This window comes from Heloderma suspectum, chromosome 2, assembly GCF_057233095.1.
Source record: "Heloderma suspectum isolate Gila_16-S chromosome 2, 16-S_ref, whole genome shotgun sequence".
NCBI lineage: Eukaryota > Metazoa > Chordata > Lepidosauria > Squamata > Helodermatidae > Heloderma > Heloderma suspectum.
The window spans coordinates 375419007-375428427 of record NC_139459.1 but is presented as its reverse complement, the minus strand read 5'-3'; the positions used below and the strand labels follow the sequence as shown (position 1 = coordinate 375428427).

The 9421-nt window shown below is 43.8% G+C and overlaps 1 pseudogene across 1 annotated transcript; it reads right to left on the bottom strand.

The window, feature by feature from the left end:
• Positions 1-3776: 3776 nt before the first annotated feature.
• LOC146356226 (uncharacterized) lies at positions 3777-8822 on the bottom strand (annotated as a pseudogene). Its single transcript, XR_014787283.1, has 2 exons — positions 7273-8822; positions 3777-6381 (listed from the first exon to the last, which is right to left on the bottom strand). The product of XR_014787283.1 is annotated as an uncharacterized LOC146356226 (transcript).
• Positions 8823-9421: the final 599 nt, after the last annotated feature.

The window sequence follows — 9421 nt, the reverse complement described above, 5'->3', positions numbered from 1 at the left end:
CCCTCCTGCTTTTTATTTTATTTAAGACTTTTTAATTTAAAATTGAATTAAAAAAATAAAGACAATTAAACTGAGAGGCTGGCGTGCTTCAAAGCAAAGTGCTGCTGCCCAGCCCCATATTTATTTTGGTTCAAAGGGGAATTTTTGTGTTTTTGAGCTCAGACACCACCTCTGCCCTGTACTTAGGTTCTTGTGGAAGTTACTTTTCATCCTGTGAGACGCCCAGGCGTTTAAATCATTCTAGCATCCAGTATGCTCTGTATAAAACCTTTTGCTGTACGAGCCGCGGTGTGAGGTTGATGTTAGATGCTTTGACAGATTTCAAGACTATTTTCCAAGGGGAGGGCTTCAGGCTACTTCATAACTCTGCAATTTATTTATTTATTTATTTATTTATTTCTCTCTCTCTCTCTCTCTCTCTCTCATTCCTATACCGCACAATGGCTGATGCAATCTGGGAGGTTCACAACAATTAAAACTATAAAATACAGCATGACAAAATACAATATAAAAAGTTTAAAACTACAGTATTAAATAAAAATAAAACCTAGCAGCAGTGCAAAGATTTAAAATGCAGTAAGATATTTAAAAACAACAGCAACGGAAAGACTAACATCCCTGGGGAAATTAAGTCTTCATCTGTTGCCGAAAAGAGCACAATGTTAGGCACCAGGCGAGCCTCTCTAGGATGCTCCTTCCACAACTGGGGTGCCACAACAAAAAAGGCTCTCTTCTTAGTAACCATCCACCTCACTTCCTTTGGCGGATGCTCCCAGAGAAGGACCATTGAAGATGGTGTTTGGGTCCAGGCAGGCATATATGGAAGGAGGTAATCCTTCAGGTAACCACGTAATTTAATCCTCGGGTGGGGGGGTCCAAGTCCGGAGCAAGCATATCTCTAAGCCATACAGGAATTGGTTGGTCTTAGTTTAAATCTATCACAGCCAGTGCTATCCGACTTAGGTGTGGGACAGCTGAGGCAGCCAATACATCTGGGCCGAATTTGTTAGTGATACTATGCTTAAACTGTAGATACTGCCAGGAAACTGGGAAATAAAGGATTACTGTTTTAAGAGTGGACTTCCTGATTGTTGCAGGATCTGATGTAGTCTGTGTACTAAGAAGGGTGTGAACTGAGGCCAGCTATGCTGCTTTTCTCTCTCTTTCTCAGTTGTTTTATAGCCTTCACTTTAAATAAAGTTTTGTTGGATAGAACACTCTTCTGCTCCAGTGCCGTCAAATTCCAGTCCTGAGGATTTCCTCCCATTCTGTGTAGGCATTCAGATGTCATGGGACATGACTCTAAGCAACAAAGGATGTCCACACACAAGAGATAAGATGGGGGATACGTGGCTCAACAACACTACAAGTGAGAAGGATCTTGGAATTGTTGTCGATCACAAGCAGAATATGAGCCAACAATGTGATGTGGCTGCAAAAAAGGCAAATGCTCTTTTGGGCTGCATTAATAGAAGCATCACTTCCAAATCCCAGGAAGTACTAGTTCCCCTCTACTCAGCACTGGTTAGGCCTCATCTGGAGTACTGTGTCCAATTCTGGCCACTGCACTTTAACAGGGATGCAGACAAGCTGGAGAGGGTTCAGAGGAAGGCAACGAAGATGATCAGGGGACTGGAAACAAAGCCCTATGAAGAGAGACTGAAAGAACTGGGCATGTTTAGTCTTGAGAAGAGACGACTGAGGGGAGATAGGATAGCGCTCTTCAAGTACTTGAAAAGTTGTCACAGAGAGGAAGGCCAGGATCTCTTCTTGATCATCCCAGAGTGCAGGACACGGAATCATGGGCTCAAGTTACAGGAAGCCAGATCCTGGCTGAACTTCAGGAAAAACTTCCTGACTGTGAGACCAATATGACAATGGAACCAATTACTGAGGGGGGTAGTGGGCTCTCCCACACTGGAGGCGTTCAAGACGAGGCTGGACAGCCATCTGTCGGGGATGCTCTGACCTGGATTCCTGCACTGAGCAGGGGGTTGGACTCGATGGCCTTGTAGGCTCCTTCCAACCCTACTATTCTATGATTCTAAGAGGAAAATGCACAGGTGAGTCGAAGCAGCGCACATTGTGCACACAGATTAAAAGCACATACTGCTGCCATTTCCAAATTCTCCTTAAAGACCTGCAAGACCTGGCCTACAGTGCAGAAAAGAAGTGATGGGAGTATGGCAGGGGTGTTGAACCTCTTTCAGCCCTAGGGCCAAGTTGAATGCAGAGAAGTTCTTGGGGCTGCATTCCAGCGGTGGGCTGGGCAAAAGGAAAAAAAGGCAGTGCCCAAAATCGTGAAATACCACCAAATTTTTGCTGAAAGTGCTTGCTGTCTGTAACTAAGCCTTAGGAGAGGCATTTTGACCTTTGGGACTGGGGGAAAATGGCCCAAAAGCTGGGAAGCTGCCCCACAGTCAGTGGTTATGGGAAAGGGGTGGGTGGGGTTGTCATCTGGGAACCCTAATGGATTTCCTTGCCCCTCCTTCTTCAAAACAGCTCCTCTGCCGCCCCCCCCCCAAAAAAAAGGTTATACAGTTAGGAAACCCTGCTAAATGGGGTGAGCTGTGAGATGGGGGATCCCCAAAGACCAGGGAGAGGAACTTTTGCGAGTGTTGCTGTGAAGGGAAAGAGCGGGTTAATTAATTCTCAGCAGTGTAGGCAGGGGAGAACAATTGCCAAGGTGGACTGCTGCCACCACTTGCGCCCACCTCGCCCTGAGCCAGGGACTCTCAGACCCGACAGGATACTCTCGAGGTTTAGGGAAGAGGGGTTCAGCTTCACCCCACCCTATTTGCAAGCCTCAAGCCTGAAACAATAAATAGTGGCATGTAACCAAGCAGAAGACTCTGGATTTAGTACTAAGGCTTACATGGAAGAAAGTACATGCAGCTCCAAAGGTAGATATTAAGTTTATTTACATAGGGAAAAGGAGAAGAGGGATAAAAAAAGGCATATAAACATCAGAGTAAACTTTGGAAACAATTCTCCAGGCAAAACTAACAAAGGAATACTCAAATCTCCCTTATATATTACCTCAGTATGGGTCTTCCAACAGGGTAAATCTGGGATCCAAAGACTCGCAATCCTGAGAGCAGGACATGAAGACAAAGATAATTAGCAGCTCCAAGCCCCCTCTTTTTATGCTCAAGCCACTGACAACTCAAGGAAGATCTCTGTTAGCCAATCACAGGAGTCCAGACAAAATCCTGGAGGAGAATGCTATCAGTGGCTGCTAGTCCTGATGGCTATGTGCTACCTCCAGTATCAGAGGCAGTAAGCCCATGTACACCAGTTGCTGGGGAACATAGGCGGGAGGCTGCTGTTGCACTCATGCTTGTGGGTTTGCTGTGGGCAGCTGGTTGGCCACGTGTGAACAGAATCCTGGACTATATGGACCCTTGGTCTGATCCAGCAGGGCTCTTCTTTTAAAAAAAATATATTTATTAATTTTTATGATACAAATTACATATAACAAACATCCATAATGACAAAAATCAGAAACAAAAGGGAAGAAAAAAAGAGGGAAAACAAAACCACAAAAACCCTAACATACACACAGGATGCCTCTTACTGTCTGTTACAACATTAAATAATGGGTTACATCAGGAATCATTGCCATTTGGACTATATAATAGAACTATCAAATCTTCAATCTATTAATTTTGTATTTACTACTTCCTTGATGACAGATCTGTCAATACGTCTTTCCAATTTTTTAGTTGATGTCCTGGAGTTTTCTGTATTTATAAATAAAATAAAGGGAAACCACGTTTCTTCAAAATTGCTCATATGTCTTTCTCCTTTTACTTTTCTAATTTACTTGCCAGTTTTTCTAATAAAGCTGTTGTCCAAACTCTATTTAACCAATTACATAATTACAAAATACAAAAGTCCTGTCCATTCAGATGTTAAATGGTAGCCACAAATGTTCTGCGGATCTCACATTTGTAGAGTGTGAAATGAAAATCTTTATGGAATATAACTGGATATGGAGTATATTGAGGCTGGCACAGGTCATCTCAGCAGGGCAAAATAGAGTAAGAGAACCCATTTATCTGGTCCGTGGTGTATCTACACCATCACCAGTGGAGCATTAACACAACCCAGCAATCTAATGGAACACAAAGTAATGGGAAGGGGAAGGGGAGGAGTTAGTGCTGCTCTTTGTCAAATTTTTAAACAATAAACTGGGATGAATGCCCCAGTCCTGCACATTTGAAATAAGCTTTTGTCAAATGCATCCTGTGAAAATACGTAACAAAAAGTCACATGGCACCTTAAAGGGTGATGCATTTATTATGGCATGAGCATTTGTATACTAGACAACTTCATTAGATGCATGACATTTTTCCCAAGTTACCAGTAACTGTACTCCTGCTATGTGTGTGTGGGGGGGGTTGTAAACATTGAGGTCAGGGGGAATTAAAATGCAGAAACTACAGACAGTAATAATTACCTTACTAACAAATAGTTGTTGGGTGAGGGAACGTCAAAGATAGATTTCAGCGTGAAACAGCTGAACTACAATTCATCGAGAAGTTCAACTCTGTCTCCTATAGCTTGAATAAAGACCAATGTGCTGATGTTGTTAACATGTGTTAATCAGCTCACCATAGCAACATTATCATCCAACAACTGTTTTGTGAATGGCCAATATTAATACATTCCAGAGGGGCAGCCATGCTAGTCTGAAAACAAAAAGGAGTCTCATGGCACATTAAAGACTAACAGATTACAGATTAATTCTGCCATAACCTTTTGTGGCCAAAGTCCATGAAAACGTATGTCAGAACAGATGTGTTAAAGATGCCACAATGTTAATAAAGTAATTATCGCTGTCTGTACATTCTGCATTTCAATTCCCTGTGACCTCGATATCTGTAATTCCTGTCCTCGCCACACTCCACATGTATATATAGTACTGATAACACAGCTACTCCTCTGGAAATTATAACAAAACATGTTAGCGTTTAAAGTGCCAGTGTTCTCATTTCTTCTTTTGTCATACTTTCCAAGAATGTATGTTTTCTCCCTGGTGTGAGTTCTTTGATGAGAAGTAAGGCTTGTGCTCACACTGAAGCTCTTTCCACACTCAGGACATTATCTGGTTTTGCTGCTGTGTGGATTTTTTGATGTTTGTTAAGATGTGCAGTTCGACCAAAATTCTTTCCACATTCCAAGCATTTGTATGGTTTCTCCCCCGTGTGGATTATTTTGTGTCTGGTAAGGTTACTTTTCACACAAAAGCTCTTTCCACATTCCAAACATGAATATGGTTTCTCTCCAGTGTGAGCTTTTCAATGTCTAGCAAGGAGTGCATTTCGAGTGAAGCTCTTTCCACATTCCAAGCATTTATATGGTTTCTCCCTGGTGTGGGCTCTTTTATGTGATAGAAGGCTACTGTTCACTCCGAAGCTCTTTCTACACTTCAAGCATTTGTATGGTTTCTCCCCTGTGTGAATTCTCTGATGGGAAATAAGGTGTATCTTCTGACTGAAGCTCTTTCCACACTCCAAACATTTATGTGGTTTCTCCCCTGCGTGGGTTCTTCTATGTGATGTAAGGCTACCCTTTCAGCCAGAAGCGCTTTCCACACTCCACACATTTATATGGCTTCTCCCCTGTCTGAAGTCTTTGATGCTTAGTCAGTTCGGTGCTAGTGTGGAACCTCTTTCTGCACTCCAAGCATGTATATGTTTCTCCACTGTGTGTATTCGTTGATGTCTACTAAAGTAGGTACTCACACGGAAGATCTTCCCACACTCCAAACATTTATATGGCCTCTCCCTTGTGTGCATGCTTTGATGTCTAGTCAGATCTGTACTCGTGCGAAAGCTCTTTTCACATTCCAGACAGGTATACAGTTTCTCCCCTGTGTGGATTCTCTGATGTACACTAAGGGTACTGAGCAGTCTGAAGCCCTTTCCACATTCTAAGCATTGATGCGCCTTCTCCTCTGTGTGGATTCTCTTATGCTTAAGCAGGTGTGTGCTCATGCAGAAGATCTTTCCAAACACCAAACACGTGTGCGGCTTTTTCCCTGTGATCGTTTTTTGATGTCTGGCAAGCTGTACATTGCTGCCGAAGCTCTTTCCACACACTAAGCATCTGTATCTCTCCTTTCCTTTTTTGTGTTTTTCAAGGTCTGATTTGCAAGTTAAGGTTTTCCCATATTCAAAGCACTGTTCCAGGACCATCCCGTTCTTTTCTTCTCATCGGAATGGGATAATGCTGATATCCACTTTCTGAGAAGCAGTAGAATTACTTCTCAGACTCTCTGCGTGGTTTCCCTCTTGCACCCTTGATCCCTGCCAGTTCCTGGAGCTCTGTTTCACATGGTGATGGTTGGCACTCTCATTCACTGCCCATCACTTCCTGTAATATAAACGGAAATAAAGAGGGAACAAGATTAAACTTGCTTATATAAAGAAGGGGGTGTAGGAACATAGGAAGCTGCCTTATACTGACTCTCACCACCGGTCCATCTGGCCCAGTATGTTCGACACCGACCGGCAGCAGCGGTTCCAGGCAGAAGTTCTTCCTATCCTACCTGGAGATACCAGGGATTGAACCTGGGACCCTCTGCATGCAAAGCATGCACTCTGCCACTGAACTACAACTTCTGCCTCCAGGCCCCTTCCAAGGACTCAGTGGGGTGGCAGATCCTGCCACGTATTCAGGGATATGATTGCACCAGATTCGGTTCTGGAAGACTTGCGAGGAGCTGGGCGTGAACTTAACACAGCGTCCTATGTGCTATTTGTAGTGCACAGGGACCTATATCGCCCTGCAGATTGGGTGGCTTACTGGATTTCTTCTTTGAAACCCAGCAAAGGTCAGTGCTTTTTGCTTCTGCCAAAGTTAGATAATGCACAGTAGCTGTCCTGTACATTTCCTGCTTGGACAGCTGAGAAGAATGTTCCTTCTCTGTTGTGAGCAACTGTCTTTCTCACAGAGAAGGGCCCCCATTCTCTTCTTTGGTAAAAGGAGGAAGGTGGGTGTGCCTTCCGACAGTCTTTTACCTCAGTGGGGCAAGCCCTATAAAATCCTGGGCAGATTAGCCTGCTACCTGTTCTCATCTGAGAGGGGGAAGGTGCACCACCTGCTCAGATAAACAGCCCTGGGACGACGCCTGTCGCTTCAAGGGAACTGGAGCAACTATAGCTACGAGCTGAGGGGTGTCTGTAAGCTTTTCTTTGCTTTTACTATCTGCATCCATTTGCAATATCCTTCTTTCACACAAGTGGACATGCGTCACATCAGTACCTTCGAATCTGTTCACTGTGGGTCCTGGTTGGATCACGCCCCAGGTTTAAGACAGTGATTGATAGAGAATGGTGCTTTTTTTAACAGTCCCACATGGGGGTCTTCTCTGCTGGGGCCGTTATTGGCTATTGCTTCTTTCTCCAACAAGAATCCAGGCATGCAAATGCAAGACGTCAAGAGTGAATGAGATGCTCCATAGTACAACAAATAAAGGGCATCAGCTGAGGGCTGCATTTATACTGTGCATGTGCAGGTGGAGATGTGGCACAAGGGGAGGGGAAAAACACATTGCACAGGGGGTGGTTTGACTTTTCATATGCTAAGGAAGCAGGCAGGGAACCTGCTTCCTTAACAATTTTTAATTGTTAATTTTTTCCCTGCCTGCTTCCTTAACACATAAATGCCTCATGCAGAAAAGTCTCCATTTCCATTTCAGAGAGGAAATGGAGGAAATGTTTCTAGGCTGACAAAAATCAGGCCAAGGCTCATAATCCCAACCAAGATCAAGTCTGCATAACTGACTCAGGGAATGGAATTCAACCTGCTCTGGAAGGGGTTGCACTCCCCCGAAGGCTCTGGCCTGTAGCTTATCTATTAACGCTCTGTTCGTAGGTTGCTGCGCAACGTGCAAGCCCAGACACTCTGGGTTGTTTACAGGTTAAACAACCCAGAGTTAACCTAAAAACAAATCGTAGGTTAGTTTTCAAACTGGAAACGGCTCATGTGCTCTGTGCATCCCCAGCAAAAGGATTTGCCCCATAATGTGTGAACCAGGTCATTGTCAGTAAAGGCAAATAAAAAGAAGATTGAGATTTTGAAGCAAACAGCAGCAAGTTAAAACTGGGTCTAATAAGGAAACAGAAGCTGATAAATGGAGGTGAACAAAGGAGAAACACGGGCAAAACAAGAAAGAAAACAAGAAATAAGACCAAGCTAAGAATGAAGGGTGCTTGAGGGAGACCAACCAGAAAGAAGAAAATTACAGAAGTTAAGCCAGGAATGAATAAGAGAAAAAGTCAATCAGGAGGCAGCACGTTCCAGAGAAAAGGGGCAGAAAGAAAGGAGAAAAGGTGCAGAAAGAGAGAAAGGGCACTGGTGGCATGAAACAGAAGTAATCCAAGATCTAGCCAAGAAGAAAACTGTCAGCAGAGTGAAGATAATGACAGGGCAAATAAAAAGAAGATTGATAAGAGCCAGGCCGGGGGCGAGGTTTTAAAACAAAAAGTAGCAAGTTATAACTGGTTCCGATAAGAAAATGGAAGCCAATGAAGGGAGTGCAACAAAGGAGAAACACGGGCAAAAGACAAAACAGAAAAACGGAATGGAAATGAGCAGCAGAGATGAGAACAGAAGATGGAGGGAGAGACTGAGAAAGAGGCCAACGAGAAAGAAAAAAAAGAAAAAAAATCCCGATTTATCCTCTTTTTCATTCCTAGGATGATTAATGCAGGGGGGAAAAAAACTGCATTAATCATCCCAGGAATGAAAAAGAGGATAAATCGGGAGCTTTGCAGCAGGAGACAAAAAAAGAAAGGGGTCTTAACAATATTTTAAATGACCCCACATCTAAGTAGCTACCTGTGGTTCTTTCCCGTTCCTTGGAGCCCTGGGGAAATTGCTCTCCTCCTCCTCCTCCATCCAGCCATGAGATGAGGTCAGGTGTGGGAATCAAAAGACCTCCTTCACAGCAGGAAAACAGAAGCAGATGAGTCAATTTTGGCTTTTCTAGAGGATCGCAGACCGACCTGATTTGCTGCTCTGTCCCTTTCTCTCCTTCCCACTCTACCCCAAAAAGAAAACAAGGAGACAAGGGGCTGTATCCCACGGCGCCATTCTGCAAACTCAAATAGCGCTAGGAGGCCTCCATCAAATCGTTTTGTTGTGCAACCGGTTGTGCATTACACTTGCACAACCAGTTGCACAATATGCTGTGCATGCATAATGCCCATCTTGTTGTACAACAGATTGCACTAGTGTAATGCACAATGGGTTACACAAGTGTGATGTATAACCGGTTGCACAATGGGCTGAGCAACTATAATGCACAGCTGGTTGCACAACGGATTGCACAAGTGTAATGTGCAATGAGTTTCACAACTGTAATGCACAATGGGATACACAACAGGTTACACAAGTGCAATGCGTAACC